Source organism: Aphelocoma coerulescens, chromosome 1, assembly GCF_041296385.1.
Source record: "Aphelocoma coerulescens isolate FSJ_1873_10779 chromosome 1, UR_Acoe_1.0, whole genome shotgun sequence".
In the NCBI taxonomy this organism is placed as follows: domain Eukaryota; kingdom Metazoa; phylum Chordata; class Aves; order Passeriformes; family Corvidae; genus Aphelocoma; species Aphelocoma coerulescens.
Window position 1 is genome coordinate 73,083,240 of NC_091013.1, and position 17,021 is coordinate 73,100,260.

The window sequence follows — 17,021 nt, forward strand, 5'->3', positions numbered from 1 at the left end:
GATTTGAAGAAGGGAAAGCTTCAAGAGAAGCAAGCTGGCCAAGCAGGAGGAGACAGGATCTCCTCCATCTAAGGAAAAAAAAAAAAGAAGTCACTAAAATGCTAGTTCCTGGTTCCTTCTGCCAAAAGAAGGGTGGATAGAAAGCACATGGCTTGCACATCTGCTTGTCTAGAAATGCAAATACCCTTCTCCTACTATTCAGTTAAATAACCTGAAACCGTGACCAAACCATTTGTATAACTGTACCAAGACATCCTCTTTAAACATGACTTAAGATTTAACTGCAGGCCCACTCCAGCTCAAGCTGGCACACAGAGGTGAAAAGAAATGTCAATATTCCACGTGTAAAAAACACTGATACAAGAATGCCTTCAAATCCAGCATGAAATAAAAGGCTTCATTTGAAGTGATGTATTCTTGTCCACGTTTATAGCTGTTTAAGCACTCAAAGCAGCAGCCAAGCTTTAAAAAGAAAAACTACTTTCCCTGGAAATAACTCTGCAGTAAACCTGTGCTGATATAAGTTCCAGAGAATTTCAACATTCTATAGAAAACTCATCAGCAAGATCTAACTGCTGCAGAAAAATGAACTAAAAAGCCACACTGCCACTAAAGCCCCCCTTTCTAATTCCCAAGTCTAACTTCATTTATTCATTCACATGTAATGAGGCAGAAGAACTTCTCAAAGAAGTGTTTCCAAAGGCTGTTTGAAGTTTCAAAATAAAACAAGCTTTGCAGGCCTCGTCTTCTAGCACATTAGTCCCCACAGCTGCCTGTTGCTCTGTTAGGACAAAATCAAGTCCATAGCAGATGAAAGGTTTTCCTCAGCATCACTTGATACTGACCTTTTCAACTACGGGATTTCAAAACAAACATCAAGAAATCAATTCCAACATTCACTGGATACTATTAACATGTTTTGATGTATTATGCATCACCCATTACATACATACACAAGCTCTCCAGCTATTACTTGTAAGGAGCAAAGTGGTTTGCCATTGTGAATATGCCCAAGAAACCTGGGATCAGCTGAAGTACTGAATAACACTCAATTTTTATGCTTCTAGAACATATACTTGAAAATATAAAAGAGTAAATCAGTTCAAGCATGCAAATGGCACAGGTATAATGAATATTCAAACCCAAAATATTTATTAAATCTGGCATACTATGCTTTACACTCAATAGAAACACACGCTGTCCCAATCACTGAATTTGGCTACCAAATCTCTGTTAGAATAAAGAGATTTTATTTGTTAGCAACAGATAGGAAGGGGCTCCAAGAATCTTGAAGGAGTAACTAAAATTCTGCTGAATGGAGAAGTCCACAAAAAAAAAAAATCCCCATACATTCTGGGTCATTTCTAGACCCAGAAAACACCATCAGTTCAATGGCAGAATATTTCAGTATGTGAAAGGAAAAACTAATTCACAACGTGTTGAAATTCCAGACACCTATAAATCCTTAATACAAATAAAAACTAGCAAATCCAACAAGTATTTACCGTACTTAGAAGCCTTCAAAATAATTCTCCAGCTACTTCACCTGCCAAAAACAAAGAAACCAAAGATAAGCTTCAAGTTTGCAGCTAAATCAGCACAAAGGGTGCCATTTTGATCTCCAGCTGTCTGTACAAACAAACTTCTTAATTTCTTCCCAAATGTTTTGGTTTCTCTTGTGACAGGACAAATTACATCTGAGTAACTACAAATATTTCAATTATTTGAATTTTCAAACGAGGGTTGAAAAACAACCGTGCTTTACCAGTTAAGAAAACAACCCAATGCAACATTTCAACAGCTTTTACCAAAGGCTAGCTTGGATCTAAGCAATAGTTTAATGTGAAGGAAAACATTCGGTTAAAATTGAACAAATAAATCTGGTGTAACTTGAGGTTATTTTCATTACTGTATCTAATGGGAGACTAAGTCCTCAGGAGAGAATATAAGTGCTATGGCAGTTCTGCTACTGAGCTAAGGCTCGAGGTGCCTCAATTTAATTCTCAGTCGAGACACTAAATTTTCTTAGATTACAGGTATTCTGTATGTGAGTCTTCCATATGGAGAGGTTAATAGCCACCCTCTACCTCCACCTTTTAAGAGAAGAAGCAGTGGCAGCCTGCAACTCATCATACTCCTTGTACAGGGAAGCTTCTGAAGGCAAAGTACAGTTATATGCTACACTGGAAGACATTTGTAATCTGATCCTACCAGTGATTTCCATATATGAATGCCATTAAGATTAGAGAACTAAGAAATTAACCTGACAAAACCAATTGCTCCCCATCAGTACTGTCTTCTACTGTATTTCCACTATTGAGATAATTAACAAAACTTAGTATCATAAGCCACTGGACATGCACAACCTGGTCAGTAATTTATACCAGTAGTGCAATTCAAGTGATACACTGCCTGTAGCTCAGGAACCTATGCAAGCAAAAATAAAATAAAAACAAGTCAAAAGTAATGACCACAATTTGTCCAAAAATTTTAACTGGAGCCACACATGAACCAGGAAGTAATAACACATCATATTTGAATTGATAAGTCCAAGAAGAGTTGTATTATACAACCTGTATCAGATTCAAGTGCAGTTACAAGACAACATTAAGTACATCTGCAAGAGCAGACAGAAACTAACTGCAACGACATTTTTTGCTCCTTCCTCACAGAAAGCAGTCAAGAGAACTCTGGAAGACAGTGCTCTGGGACTGCTCAAAACAAGTACACAAAGATGTGACTGTCCATGCAGGAAGTTTAATCCAAAAAGGAAGACTTGGAAAGGCATGAAAGCTAATTCACTGTCCAGGTGACGCTGATACAGTGACTGAAACACTCGGCTACCATAGCTCTTCTGGAATTCTTCACCAAAATACCTGCTCTGGTTTGGTTAGGTTTTCAGTAACCCTGTCCTCATCACTGCGTAAGACACTTCAAAATACTCTATCATCTGTCAGACGATGGCTTTTCTTTCTCTTTCCTCCATACAGAAATACTGCCCACAGACTGTGTTATTCTTGTTTCAGAAAAATAAATGGCATGTACCTTCTCATTGAAGAATAAAGTAAATGAACCTGAGCTAAAGCAGGCACACCAAAGAGTGGCTGATGCGCAAGGAGTTTATATTGCTACTCCTAAAATCATAATCCCTTGAGGCATGTTTTACAGACAAGGCATATACTGACAAACAAAACAGGTTTATACTGCTATTAACTATGAAATGTCACACGTGTTATAGCATATAAATCAAACATGCAGCCATGATAACTTATTCCTGCTATGAAAATACCTTTTTAAAGCACCAGCAATGCTATTTCTGACATGTAAAATCATTTTTAATATTTCCATGGGCAAATGGAAAGATTAACAAAGACTATTCAATTTCTGTAACTATTGAGTATAATCAAGACTATTGTTTCAGTATCTGATTAAAAAAATGTTTTCTGTTTTCTCTTTATTTGAGGAAAATAGCCATGGAAAACGAGAAGAGGACTGGCTCAATTATACATTATTTCACATACAACAAAACCTCTGTGTTCACTGCCTAATAACTCCATTCATACTGCCGCTAGCTATATAAACACAAAACTAATCTTCCAGCAAGGGATAGAAAAAGTTTGCTTTGCACAACTCATCCCCAGAATTTGGCTGGAAACAAATCAAGTTTCCACATCATTTAAGGGAAACATAGTATGGTCCTGGTCTCAAATGAATAGCTGCAGATAAAACATCCTAATTCTTACTAAGAATGACTTGGGGCCTGTGGGCAGATAACTGTCCTTCCATCTTAGCGTATTTTCTTCTGATGAGAACTTAAAGGCAAGAAGCTGTAGCGTAACAACTAACAAAGCTCAGTTCCATGGTTCAAACACAGGGCTTAATCCTGAATCCTTGAAGTTTGCAAGCACCATAACCTGTAACTTTAACAGCTTTCCAGCCTGAGCACTACTCTAGCATGATTATTGCATATCGTGTCAGCCTCCATATATTAGAGGCCACATAACTTAGCATCTGAACTACAGATCACAGTAGTGTGGCACAGCATACTGAAGGATAACAACTGCAGCCTTATTCCATTACTTCATTCCTCTCAAGTTCACTCACTATTAGTTTATGGAAAATTCTGTGTCAGCCAAAGTCAAAACAACAGTCTGTCTCCTCTAAAAGTAACATTTTTTGATTCCCGATGTAAAGTTTTAAAAAGAAGGCCAGTCTTGCATGATAGGCAAGACAAAACAACCTCCTCATCCCCAGATGTAAAGTTTCTTGAAGTTCCTGGCTTCTTTCATAATTTGCCCCCATCTTTTTCTAATAGGAATACTGTCCTCTCATTCCCTGTAGCTTACAAAAGGGGCACAAAGAACTACACACACTAAACCATTTGTCCTTTGAAGCGTTTTCTATCAAGGAATCTCACAACTGTATCCAATAACCCATCACTCAAGTACTGGCCCCTCTTCAGAGATTACTGCTCAACCTAAAACTATCAGCCCTTCTCCTGTTATCTGCAGCGATTACAGAACTGTATCAGAAAGAAGGAGAATAAACAAAGCATTTCTTAACTGCTTTTAGGTCAGTGTTAGACATTCAGCAGCTGAGATACATCCTTGTCATCACACGCCTGCACTCACTCACACTCCCAGCTTCTTCTCAGCGACACATTTACTCAAGAACCAAGTAAAAAAAAATTAACCCACAAAAAAAAACCAAAAAACAAAAACGTGGTGGGGCGGGGAAGGGTTTAAAAGTTCCCGAGCTGTCAAGGACTCCCAGCGCCCTTCAAAGCCAAAGACGATTATTTCTAAGCACTTGAAGAGCGCTGGACATGAGAAAGCCTTGCCGGTGCCACGCCGCGGGGGCCGCTCTCGGGGGGCGAACACGAGCGGGGAACGAGCCCGGGCGGGCGGCTCCCGGGAATGGGCGCCGTGTTCCCGCTGCCGGACGGAGCGCTCCGGGGAACACGGGGAACAGTTCGGGGGCCTGTCCCCGACCCCGCGCACGGAGGGCTCCGGAGCCTCCCCCGAGAGCGGCGGGGGGAAGGGGAACGCGCCCCGCGGCTCCGGGGACCGGCGAGAGGCCGAGGCCAGCGGGAGGACTCGGAACAAAGCTGAGGCGAGAGGGCCCGAGGACGGGCAGCTCAGCCCGGGCCAGCGAAGCACAGCCAGCAGCTCCGAAGCGACCCACCGGCGCCCCCGCCGCGACCGGGAGGAGAAAGGGGGCTCCCGCAGGGCAGCGCCGGGATTATCCCCATGGGCTGGAGACCGCTAAAAAGCGGCTGCTCCCCCTCCGCGCTCCTCCCAGGCGGGGAAAGGACCTCCCGAGCACAGCCGCCCACCCTCCTGCCGGCCCTGCACGGCGGCTGTGGGGGGCTGGAGTGGAGCCCCGCACCCACCTGGCACCTCGTTCCGTCCCATCCCGCTCCTGCCGCGGCCACCGCCGTTCCCCCGCTCCAGCCACCGCCGCCTTCGCGGGCTAAGCCGCCGCCGGCCCCGCCCCCTGAGCCGCCGGCCCCGCCCCCTACCGCCCCTTTGGCCCGTGCGCGGGGGGCGGGGCGGCGCCCGCCAATGGGGAGCAGGGCCCCGCGGCGCCGAGCGCCGATCGGCGTGGGGAGCGGCCAATGAGGGCTCGGCGGGCGGGGCGAGCTGTCAATCAGCGGCCGCTACCTGGGGCTCGCGAGCGGTCGGGAGCGGGGGTGGCCGTTCCCTCCCTCCTCCAGCCATCCCTTCAGCCTTCCGTCTCTCCCGTGGCCGCCTCGGCCGTCCCCGCCGCTTGGACCCCTGCCAGCCCCGGCTTGAGTCCCGCCTCGTCCCGTGCGGCCGCTCAAGCCCCCAGGGTGAGGCGGCTGCCCTGGGGCTCCCAGACGGTCCCCGAGACCCACGTGCCCATCGGGAGCAGCCGCCTCCAGCCCCGGTGCCCGAGCCGCCCCTTCCCCACCCGGCCCCGGCTGCGGGACAGCGGTGGCCAGTCCCTCGCAGCCCCCGGGACCATCTGGCGTCTCCCCCACGTCGCTCGCGGGGTCTGTGCTGTCACCCTCCCACCTCCCTGGCCCCTTTTCTGCCCGCAAGAGGCCTCTGCGGCGCTCCTGCCCTCATTCCTGACTGCCACAGGCACACCCACCCCTCCCCTGCCCTTTCCTTGCCCTTGCGACCCAATTCCTGCTGAATCCAGCTCCTGGTCATCCGGGCCCCCAAGAGATCCATGTTTATACAGACGGACTCTGCTGCCGGCGGGGCCCTTGTCCCGCTGGGCAGGTGCCTTGCGAGGGCTGCAGCTGCCGACCGAGCCCCAACAATGTGCCCCTTCCAGCTTTGCCTGAGTTGCTGCCCTTTGTGGTTATCCCTGGAGCGGGGGCTTTTGTTGCGCGCCGCAAAACCTCTAGGAAAAAAAGTAGGTGGGAGGGTATCATGTGAATCAGATTTTGGAGGGGCAGGGTGGGTAGAACAACTGCTAGATGGATTTTAATGCCCGGCGGGGCTTCAATACCTAATGATAACTAACACACTGCATCCAAAAGCAGCAAGCTTGTGAAGATGACGACCAACTGCTCTGCCCAGCTGTCCAGATGGACAGTGAGTCTCTGCTTGGCCTTTATATGGGACAAAGAGGTCAGGAACGCCACCGTGATCATGGACTGGGAATAATGCTCTACAGAAGAGGACCAGGCAATAGCCCGCCGCGATGATGGGCAGCCAGTCTAACCAGCTCAGCAGCCTGCCCTCATCCATGGAGGCTCAGGCTGCTCCGCTGCAGACACTTGGACTCCAAGGAGCAGTGAGGCAGTGGTGCTTCAGGCTATGGAAAGCTGAAGGAGCAGCCACTGTCTCGGTAATAGCATTGAATAAATACTATTTAGTCAATAAAAATAATCACAACTGAAAGTTTTAAACAGTTAAAAGAGTTTTTTAAACACCATCTCCAGTCAACTGGCAACCAAAAGTTTACTGAACTCAAACCCAATTGTACCACTTCAGTTACCCACATCTTGCCTTAACAGCAAAGTTGCAGGCTCAAAAGCACCTTCTTTTCACAAAAAAAAAAAAAAACCCAAAACAATATATGGGATTGCTATAATTTTCAGAAAAATTATTTGTATTTGAGATACTGGTATCAGTCGAGGTAAGAAGCAACAGCTGAGAACCACTGCTGTAATCACTCCAGGTTACACAGCAAAAAGCAGCAAGCCAGCTTTGAACTGCTGATGGTGACAGTTTTATGATCACTAGCAAAACAAACATAAAAGAAGTCTTTAAGTAACAGAACCCTAAAAGAAGGAAGCAGCAGGCTTTTTACTCAGCATAAGGGTTTAGCGGGACAAAAATCCTAACAACAAAATAGTCTCAAGGTTTTCAGAAAAATTCGTTCTCTATCCAAAAAAAAGGGTATTTTTCCTAAAACACATATGCAGCAAGTGGAAACACTTCATAGACTGTAAAATAAAACAGAGGGAAAATGACTTGCTATTGTTAAAATACAGCTGCATTCATGCTCATTCAGTGGTCCTTTTTTCATGCTGAAAATGGGATCTTGCGGTTTGAAAAATATTAATTTCAAACAGTCCTATCTCTACCAGTACTTTTTTTCTGCTCCATCAATACAAGTAAGTAGTCTGTGTGATGCAAGGTATTAATTAACATTTATTTCGTTCCAGCTGCTTCCCAGTCTCCTGGATTACTTTTTAGCTTTCATTTTTCTGCTCTGTATTCATGACAATTTTAATGCTATTTCTAATAACATCTAGATCTTGTAAAAAAGGAAGTCAGGCACAGCTTTATTACTGCTGCTTTGACCTTGCTTTTGAATTTGCAAATAAGGCAAATCTGCCAAACAATTTACGTTGAATTTGTATTGAGTTTTCATTAAGAGAAAAAGAAAGGTGGTTAAATTAAATGCAAGGAATAATTGAATCAGCATTTGTATGAACCAATATTATTTTTAAGTTAAATCTTGCTTCAGAAAAGCCTTCTGAAGGCAGTAAATGGAGGTTTAGACTGGCACACCAAAAGATATCCAGGACTGATCTATTAATTTCACTTGAAGGAAGAACCAGACTTCAGAGGGTAATGAAAAGGAAGGGTTATTGGAGACTAAAACCAAGATGAGTTAGTGGGAGTGAGCATGACATTTTCTTAATGTCTGCTTATAATATCACTGGTTTAGACCAAATTTATAAGGACCTCCTTTTCCTGAATAGTTAATTTCACACACACACACCAAAAAAAAAGATACAGCATAAGAAGAACCGATATTTTGAGAGCCTGTTATATAGCTTGTTGCTTCCTGTTGAAGAGCGTATTTCATGATATGAAAATTTTTTTGTCTTTCAGGAAACACAGAATTGCTGAATAATGTTAAAATAAATAGTGTTGCACAAATTATTTACAACACCACTGATAATCATTACAGCATCTCTGATTATTAATGGTACATTGATAGGCCCCTGCAGAGTTTCTTGCTGAATCAGCTTTTGAAATAAATTGCTTTCCCTCCATCCACAGCCGCACCCCAGAGAAAGGGGAACCATGTCTTGACTGATGGAATTGATTTAGGATAGCCAGCAGATACAGACACTGCACAGCCTAAGATGCTCTATCAATTACTCTGTCTCTGTTAATGGAGTTTATTTTCCTTTATCACAGAACTGTTTAGCCTTGATAAAGCTGCGTCCGTATTTCTCATACTATTCATATTTTCGATGTTACTGATATTACCATATGACTCATATTTTTCAGGAATATTTTCCTGAGACTATTAATTATTTGTTTTTTCTTTATTGTTTTCCTTCTGCTATCCCTGGATTGCTGGAATACTGAAAGACTAGCAAAGAATATGAAACCAAGAGGCAAGCAGATCCTCAAAGGAAACATTCAATATAAGTTCAAAGAGTCACTGTGTAATCAATCTTGAGGGGAAAAAAATACAGGGAAGCAAGAACAAAAGGAAGCCTAATAACTTTTCAAGACAGCTACTTTCATCAACTAAACAGGAGTTGTAATTCTGCCAATTAATAGTAAGGTCCATTAACTGTAAGTCATAAAAACTATTTGCTATGCAAAGCACTCATTTTTTCTTTGCTGGTCCTGACATTTTGGGAGGGCAGTGTAGCAGGATATCCTATGAAGCAAGGACTGGTGATCTGTAGCGGGAGTGGACAGACTCTCTTAATGGTTTTACAGCTTGGCCAGTTGGACAAGCTCTGTTAATAAAAATAAACACAGGAAAGACATGATTCCAAGTTCCCTGAGAGATTAAAAAATTATATACAGAAAGCTGTAGTTAGTAGTACACTTGATTTAGTGTGGTGCAGGGCACAGCTAGGACTAATGGGATGAAGCTAAAAATTGGGAACCAGGGTGAATATCTAGGGGAAGGGAAGGGAAGGGAAGGGAAGGGAAGGGAAGGGAAGGGAAGGGAAGGGAAGGGAAGGGAAGGGAAGGGAAGGGAAGGGAAGGGAAGGGAAGGGAAGGGAAGGGAAGGGAAGGGAAGGGAAGGGAAGGGAAGGGAAGGGAAGGGAAGGGGAGGGCTAGGATAATTGGGTTTCTGCAAACAGGACAGTGTGAATGTTTCAAAGAGTACTGTAACAAACACTTTCCCATCAGCTAAGGATGAGCTAATTTTTTAGCTAATTTTTTTTCCCCTGGCTGGATTCACTATAGCTTTTTACAAACCCAGCAGTCCTTTCCTAAACTTCTGTGCCTCTTTGTATTGTGGCCACCAATTGTAACACGGGTGTAATGTCAAGAGAGAAAAAATCTCTTATATAGTTTAAAATAGGCTTTCCTGGAGAAAAATAAAAGGGTAAGAAATAACAATATGTTGCTCAGTGTCAAAGGATTTATTCAGTGTTCTGGGAAGTCCCTAGCCGCTTTCTCACTCTACTGAGCCCATAAACAGACATGGTTATTGAAAGATTCATGATAACTATGTTGGATTGCTCCCAGCCTGATGTCCAATAGTTACTGGTAGCCTCACTCCATCTGATTTGTCTGTCTCTCTTGTCTCTCTCAAGGGTAAAGTTTACCAGCACAGATTGCAACCATCCATTTCCCACTGACTTTCAGCAAGAGGTTATCATCTAGGTCCTTTAGGGCCCCTTAGAAATCTCTCTTCTCATCCACAGAAAAGACTGAGTGCCTCAGTGTTGTCCTCCATTACCATCTCTGACTTTGGGAAAGTCAAGGAGACGGAGAGAAAATAAGCTATCAGAACAAGAAGTGACTTTGGCTAATATTTGAACCCCTGTGATTTGCCTTAGACATGAAAGTACTTTGAATGATGCATGGATGCCCAAAACTGCTGGGCCAAACCCAAGCTTGTTCAAGAGCTTGGAATGTCCCAGCAGCATCCCACCTCTTTGGACAGGCATTAGCTGCAGCCTAGTATGTGAGATAAGGTGACCTAGGAATAATGGAGGAGGTGTCTGTGATGAAAGGATTAGTTACATTAAATTATTTTTCATTTTTTCATTCAATTATAAAAATCATAGTGGGTTCCAATAAAAAATATGCTCCTGGCATATCCTGGAATTGTTAGGAGGCATATTACATAGCAAACGAACATGAGGAGTACAGTACAAAATGAATAAAAACATAAAAAATATGAAATACCTCGCTTTTAACCATACATATCTCATGGGAATAAAGCAGTCATGGGAGCACCCTAACTACTAATCTCAGAGTCTGCCTCACAATAATCTATTCTCTGTATGCACAGCCATTTAGATGGCAGGGACCAAATGTGTGTACAAGGATGCACAACAATGAGTACAAAATTCTTCTGAACTTTCCCTGGCCCATTGTACATGGCTTCCTCTTAGGAGTCCTGTGACAAGTGCGCTGTTATATCCTGTTATGTGACAGGGGAGTGACACAAGGCCAGTGAGACTGTCTCCTTCCAGCAGCATGACAAAGGAGTGTATTTTCCAGTTGAGATGCCACTCTCCAACTCCCTGACCCCAGCTGCTAGATGCAGTTGGATCACCAGTTAGACTTGCCCAATGGACTTGGCATCTGGTGTCCCCGAGTGGAAGAAGTTGAGTTGTGAAGGATTAAGGTGTGGAGGTAGAAGTAAAAGTTGGAGAGCATGAGAAGAAAATCAAATGTATGAATCATAGAGGTGAGATGAAGTTTTACTGAGACCACCTTTCAAAAATATATGTAAATTAACTGCAATAGAAAAGTTCACACTAGAATTAAATTGGAAGAGTAGTGATAGAGACATGGAAAATGGGGCCAAAATGGCAGAAAGGGTTATCTTAATCCACCTTCCTGTGCCAAGTCTGCATAAATGAGAGAGATATGGTTATGGACTGATGTCTGCTGTATTATTTTAAGGTATTTAATCTAAAGCAGAGAATTTCACCATTTCCTCATGCATTTTTGCCTAGTGTCTATCATCGAAAACTTTTTGCTAATATCTAATGTAACTCTTCAATGATGTAATTTTAGCACATTCTTTTCTCTTGATATCCACAATGGAATATGGAGAACAGATGACAATGTGTGATTATTGGAAAGCTTCTCACGTCTTCCCAGTCATTCATTCAATAAATTAAACCCCTAGCTCTTTCATTCTTGCCTCATTGGACATGTTTTCTAATTCTCTGGTCATTTTCCTTTCTTTCTTTTGAATTGCCTCCACATTTGCTGAAGTTGACTGCACAGAACTGGACATGCAGCTCTCAATAGCAAAGCCTCATGTTTGCTTTTACTGTAATACTATGACATTGTTGATACATATCCCACTTGTGAGTCACTGTAACCTCAACATCTTTTTCAGCAAAACTTCTGCCTAGTCAGCTGTTTCCCATTCTGTGTAAATGCACTTAATTTTTCCAGATTAAGTGCAGACCTTGCATTCTCTTCTTTGAAGTAAGTTCATCCTAGATTTTTTGGCCATCTGTCCCATTTGTCAAGATCACTTTGATTGCTACTCCACCAGCTTTGTGACATCTGCAAATGTGCTAAACATACTTTCTACTTCATCATCCAGGTCCCTGAAGTAAATACAAAACATTACCAAACTCAGGACACGTCCCTGGAGAATCTCAGGCAACAGTTTTCCATTGTAGTAGTGAACCTTTGCTTACTATTACCTGATTATTGCTTTCCAAACAATCTTTTCCAACTTCTTAAAAGAACATCTAGCCAAGTTAAAAATGTCTCTGTATATCAATGTTTTAAAGGGAGCTGAACTTAAAAAAATTCCTTAAAATTCATGAGTATATTAAATTTGATTACTTATCTCTTGTTTCTAGTATGGAACACTAAGTATTTACATAAGAGACATAAAACCATATTTCAGAATAGACAGTAAAAGCTGGGCATTTTGGATACCAGACAGGCAAAAGTTGAATTTTCACTTGTGGAAGGTCCTTAGATTTTGAGCATCAGAAAGTAATATGTATTTGAGTGTTGCTCACATGACTGAAGGTCAACATCGCTATGATTGATCTTGAAAACGACAATTTTCTTTGTAATGAAGTTTTAGAGTTCTATATTTATTGGATTCCTTTCTTGAAGCTTATTCTTTATTGTCCTTAACAACATAGCTTCAGCATGTGAATTCTCTACCTTTTATTCTTTTTGGCTAGAGCTAGTACAATTTTGCTACATTTTAGACTCAAAAGCAAGGGAAATCATGTTCTTCCTCAAAGCACAATGCACATGTCATTATGCAAAGTTGAAGAGCAATCACCGTGATAGGTTTCCATCTTGCACATTATATCCTAAGCCTCCTGTTGTCTCCAATTAGACCTGTGTACCCGTGAAGCATGAAGCACGAGTCCCTTCAGATATCAGTCATGAGCTCAGTCCTGCAAGGCTCCCTTGCCCTTGCGTTATCATAGGCCCTTCTGCCTGAGTTACATGGGGGTTTCAAAATTTCGCCTGTACTTTCTGGGTCAGCACGCTCATTTCTTTGCAAGATGAAACCTGATATGAAAAGAGCACAAAAAGTATAATTTTCTCTGGGTTTTACATCTGCCTGAAAGCTGTATGGATGTCTACAGTCTTCAGGGGACATGCCTACGCTCTCCTTTCTCATATACAATTCATATACACGTGCCCCAGTGCACAATCAAATCTTATCCATGTGCATGCAAACTGGCAGAGGCAAGAGGCATTGGCTGCACTCTGAGTGCTCGCTGTGTCAAAAGGAACAAGAGTCCTTACTCCCAACGGTAATTAAGCCTTGCTGGGAAATCGAGCATATGTCATACAGAATAGGCTGCCTCTTCCATTTTCTTTCACTCCCTCCCCCTCTCAACCCCATTTTGGATAGGAAGGAATAAAAAAATGGAATGAGGGGGAGATTTTAAGTAATTCTTAGCAGCAGTTTTTCAGTTGTAGGAAAATGTTTTGTTTGGATAACAGCATTACAAGAGGAATTCTTAACTGATACTGGAAGGAAATAACAGCAACCACATCAAGACAGAACAAAAACCTGTCAGAATAAAGAAATCTTGGTCAACCCACAGAGAGGGCTGTTGGGAGGCTCTGTTGCAGAAAGAGAGTGGCAGAGCCTTTATGTAGATGCTCAGGGAGGTGAGGCAGCAAGGAGAAATAGAGGCTATTTGCTCACTCAGTTTTAGCTGAAGTGGGAGATGGCTGTCTTTCCTATCATACATCAAACCAAGCTCCGGAACTCCGCAACAAAAACAGTTCAATACAGGCTGTCTGCAGCTATGTCTTTTTTATTCTCCTTTTTCAACCAATGCTGCATGGGAAACCACATCTCACACATGCTCCCCCAACTGAAAAAAAAAGTCAGTTTAGAAACAACTGTCATTACATAGCATATTTTCCTCATTATAAGGCACTCAAAGAACAAGAAAAAGCCATCTGCTGTAACTTGGCTGCCCTTTCATTTTTAGGTTAATACACATTTCTGGCTTTTTCATCATCATTCCCAATTAAATCTTTCTCAAAAAAATTGATGGTTTTACAATTTGTATTTAAACCTTCTTATTCAATTCCAGTTCCTTTGGCAGAGTATCAGACAAAATCATCATATCTTATAGAAAATAGTTCTGCCTAAACTTTGAACATGTAACTGATCTTCCATTTTTAGGCAGATCTCTGGGGAAAAGGGTTTAAGGTCCCATAGGATTAATAGTCCCAGCTTTGTGCTAGATGCTGAAGTACAATAGCATCGTAGCATACCTTGAGTGTTAAGTACTTCCTTGTACAGAGTTCTTGTGTGGAGCATTCTGTTCACTTCCACTTTACATCTCTAGGAGGTTGCTAGAAGCTGTTGTACTGTGCTTTGCACAATCGGAGAATTTCACCATGTCTGGTCTCTCGGGGAGGCATTTGATTTCTGTTCTACTTGGTTCTATCTATTGTGCCTTAATCTAATACAAAAGTATCTGTGTGGAGAGCAGAATGGTGGGAAATGTTTGCCCTCGAGTTCTAATGCTGTCTCTCCTATTTCAGTCTTGTTAATGAACAGCAAAACAATGCTACAAACCGACAAGTCTGAGTTTCCCTTTGATATCACAGCAGGCACATGGAATGGCTTCTCCCAGGCATACTGATCGCTTTTACCACATTTATAGTGCTCTAATAAATGCTGCTTGGAGCTGCTCCAGGCAATTGTAATTAATTCTCAGTGGGATGCTCATAGTGGTCACCCCGGATCAGAAAGGTCAGGACTTTGTCTGTGCCTTTACAACATCAGTAAAAATTAAATACCCGCTTTCCCCAAAGGTCATCACAAGCCAAATACACAAAACGATCAATCTCAATCAGTTTCTCGTTCCCTGCTGTTTCTCATTATTTCTGCAGATATCCTAAAAATTAAAAGTAAACACACAAACAAATCAAAGCAGAAGGCGTTTTCAGTGTTGATCTAATCCTCTCTACTATGCCAGCAACTGATGAAGATACAACCGGGGAAAGTGAGAGAGCCCCCTGAGCGCGTGGAGAGCCAATTCACCTATGGGGACTCTGGCTTTAATTAATCTCCCTGCCTTCTTAGAGGGGCTAAAAGAGGAAAATCCAGGCTGGAAGACATCTGTTGCACCACGGAGGGAGCAGCAAGCCTATGGAAGCCTACGGAACCTGAAGGCAAAATGCTTCTCGTGGTGCGGGCGCGGGGCGAGGAGCGAGGGCTGGAGCCGCAGCTCAGCACCATGGACAGGGCGCGCCGGCAGGGACGGGGCACGGAGGAATGGCAGCGAGGGGACAGGCAGGCAGCGGGACAAGCGAGCAGGGAGCGGGACAGGAAGGCCGGGAGAGGGGCTGCCCTCCCCGCGGACCCCCGAGACTGCCTCCCCATCCCCACCAGGCCCCCCGGCAGCCGGCCGGGAGGGGCAGCAGCCTTGGTGAGACGTCTTTCTTTGCTGCATGTGTTTATCGCCAGCGCTCTGCTGTATTTTCTATAACTTGTCATGTCCTTTGAAAAGGGCAATGTGAAATTGGTTGTCGATTTTCTTTGTGGTTTTTTTGTTTGTTTGTTTGTTTGTTTCGTTGGTTTTTTTCGGTTTTTTACTGCTGCATATCTCGGAACCTGGCAGTTTTGCAAAGGAGGAGGAGGAGAAGGGAAGAGTAGACCTCAATGCAAGCGAAGCACAAAAATAAGGAGGAGAAATAGAGCAGTGTGTGCTTCAGCCAAGAGAGGAAGCATCCGCCAATATTATGCACAAAATAAAACAAATTCTGGACCATTCTAACCACACAGCTACTCAAAACCACAGCCTTCCTGAGGGAGAGAACATCAGTCAAATATTCCTCATTGACACTGGTGTAAATCCAGGTGTCTCTTTCAATATAAATGTTTTTTCTTTACAAGTGCCAGAGAGTGCAAATTTGACCCTGGTCATTTCATTAAAATCGGCTTCTTCTCCTGTATTGTTCCTTTATCTGACAAATATTATTTTCTTTCACTGGCATGGTGGAAATCCTGAGCACATTATCACTTCTTTCAGAAACCATGTAATTTTGCTTGCAAATGTCAAGTCCTGTTGTTCAGTATGGAAAGTGCCAGCTTCGGGGCCAAGGCAGCCAGGTTGGCTTAAACAGCTGCAAGAAACAGTCTTCAAAGGCTATCAGACACTAGGTATCATTACACTGCTATTTTCCCTTGGAATCATCAATCTCTGCTCACAGGCTCCTCACAGTCCCCTGCAAAGTCTCCATTTTAGCCTCACTCTCTTTACATCAATCTCTGCCTCCCTCTCCTCCACCATATTCTCACTTCTGTGCATCATCTCTCTCACTTTGTTTTTCTTTTTAGTCATTGTGCACCACCATTAAACCAGCCAAGGAAGAGAAAATGTTCCAGCCTCACTGCTTTTTCCTCACTGCTCTACATCCTTCAAAAAGCCAGGGAGCCAAATTAAGGGGGATACCATCACATCATACATGATGTTTTCAGGGTCTCTCTCTTATATTTTGCTTTCTTTGACTGCAAATCATTGGGCAGTCAAACCCTGAACAGTACAATCTCAGTTATCTTTGTCTACTCCTGAAGTACAAATGAGAAGAAATTATCTGCCTTCAACTTGTACACAAGATAATTTCATTTTCCATCAAATAGTGTGTCTTGTAAGAGATGCAGACAGATGATGGACTCTGGCTGGTGTTTATTATATGAAGTGCAACAACTCCTGTGATGCAGCCCTCCTTTTCTGCTCTATCTATTGATTCCCATCACATAATTAAATTGTGAACTCTGAAAGGGAAAGCTATCTTTCATTTCAAGTACTGCTCAGCATCTGGCCCACCAGGGCTCTGAGCCCTTATTAGATCCCTGGTAAGCCTACAATGTAAATTGGAAGGGGGCTGCATCTGCCTGCTCACCAGCCCCAAGACCCCATGCTTGCCTAATGCAGGGGTCTTATATATCCAATAACACAATAGCTGGAGTGACAGATCACTACAGTGCTATTGTGCCAGAAGTGTTGTTATGAGTACAAAGGATTGAGCCAGTTATTAATCATCTGAAACACTTCACACGGGCACAAACATAAATCACAGCACTCCATCCAGTTGGGTAATTACATTCTGCCACAATAAATTCCT

General features: G+C 43.1%; 1 protein-coding gene across 3 annotated transcripts in view; it reads right to left on the minus strand.

Annotated features, from left to right (window-relative positions):
* Positions 1–5,448, minus strand: part of WASF3 (WASP family member 3) — a 65,751-nt gene extending 60,303 nt beyond the window's left edge. For 2 of the 3 annotated variants that reach the window (XM_069013067.1, XM_069013045.1), the window contains exon 1: positions 5,393–5,448. The gene's annotated coding sequence lies outside the window, so the exon portion shown is untranslated. Of the gene's footprint in view, positions 1–1,505; positions 1,547–5,392 lie in introns of all 3 variants that reach the window. The other variant, XM_069013055.1, reaches the window with a different exon arrangement.
* Positions 5,449–17,021: the final 11,573 nt, after the last annotated feature.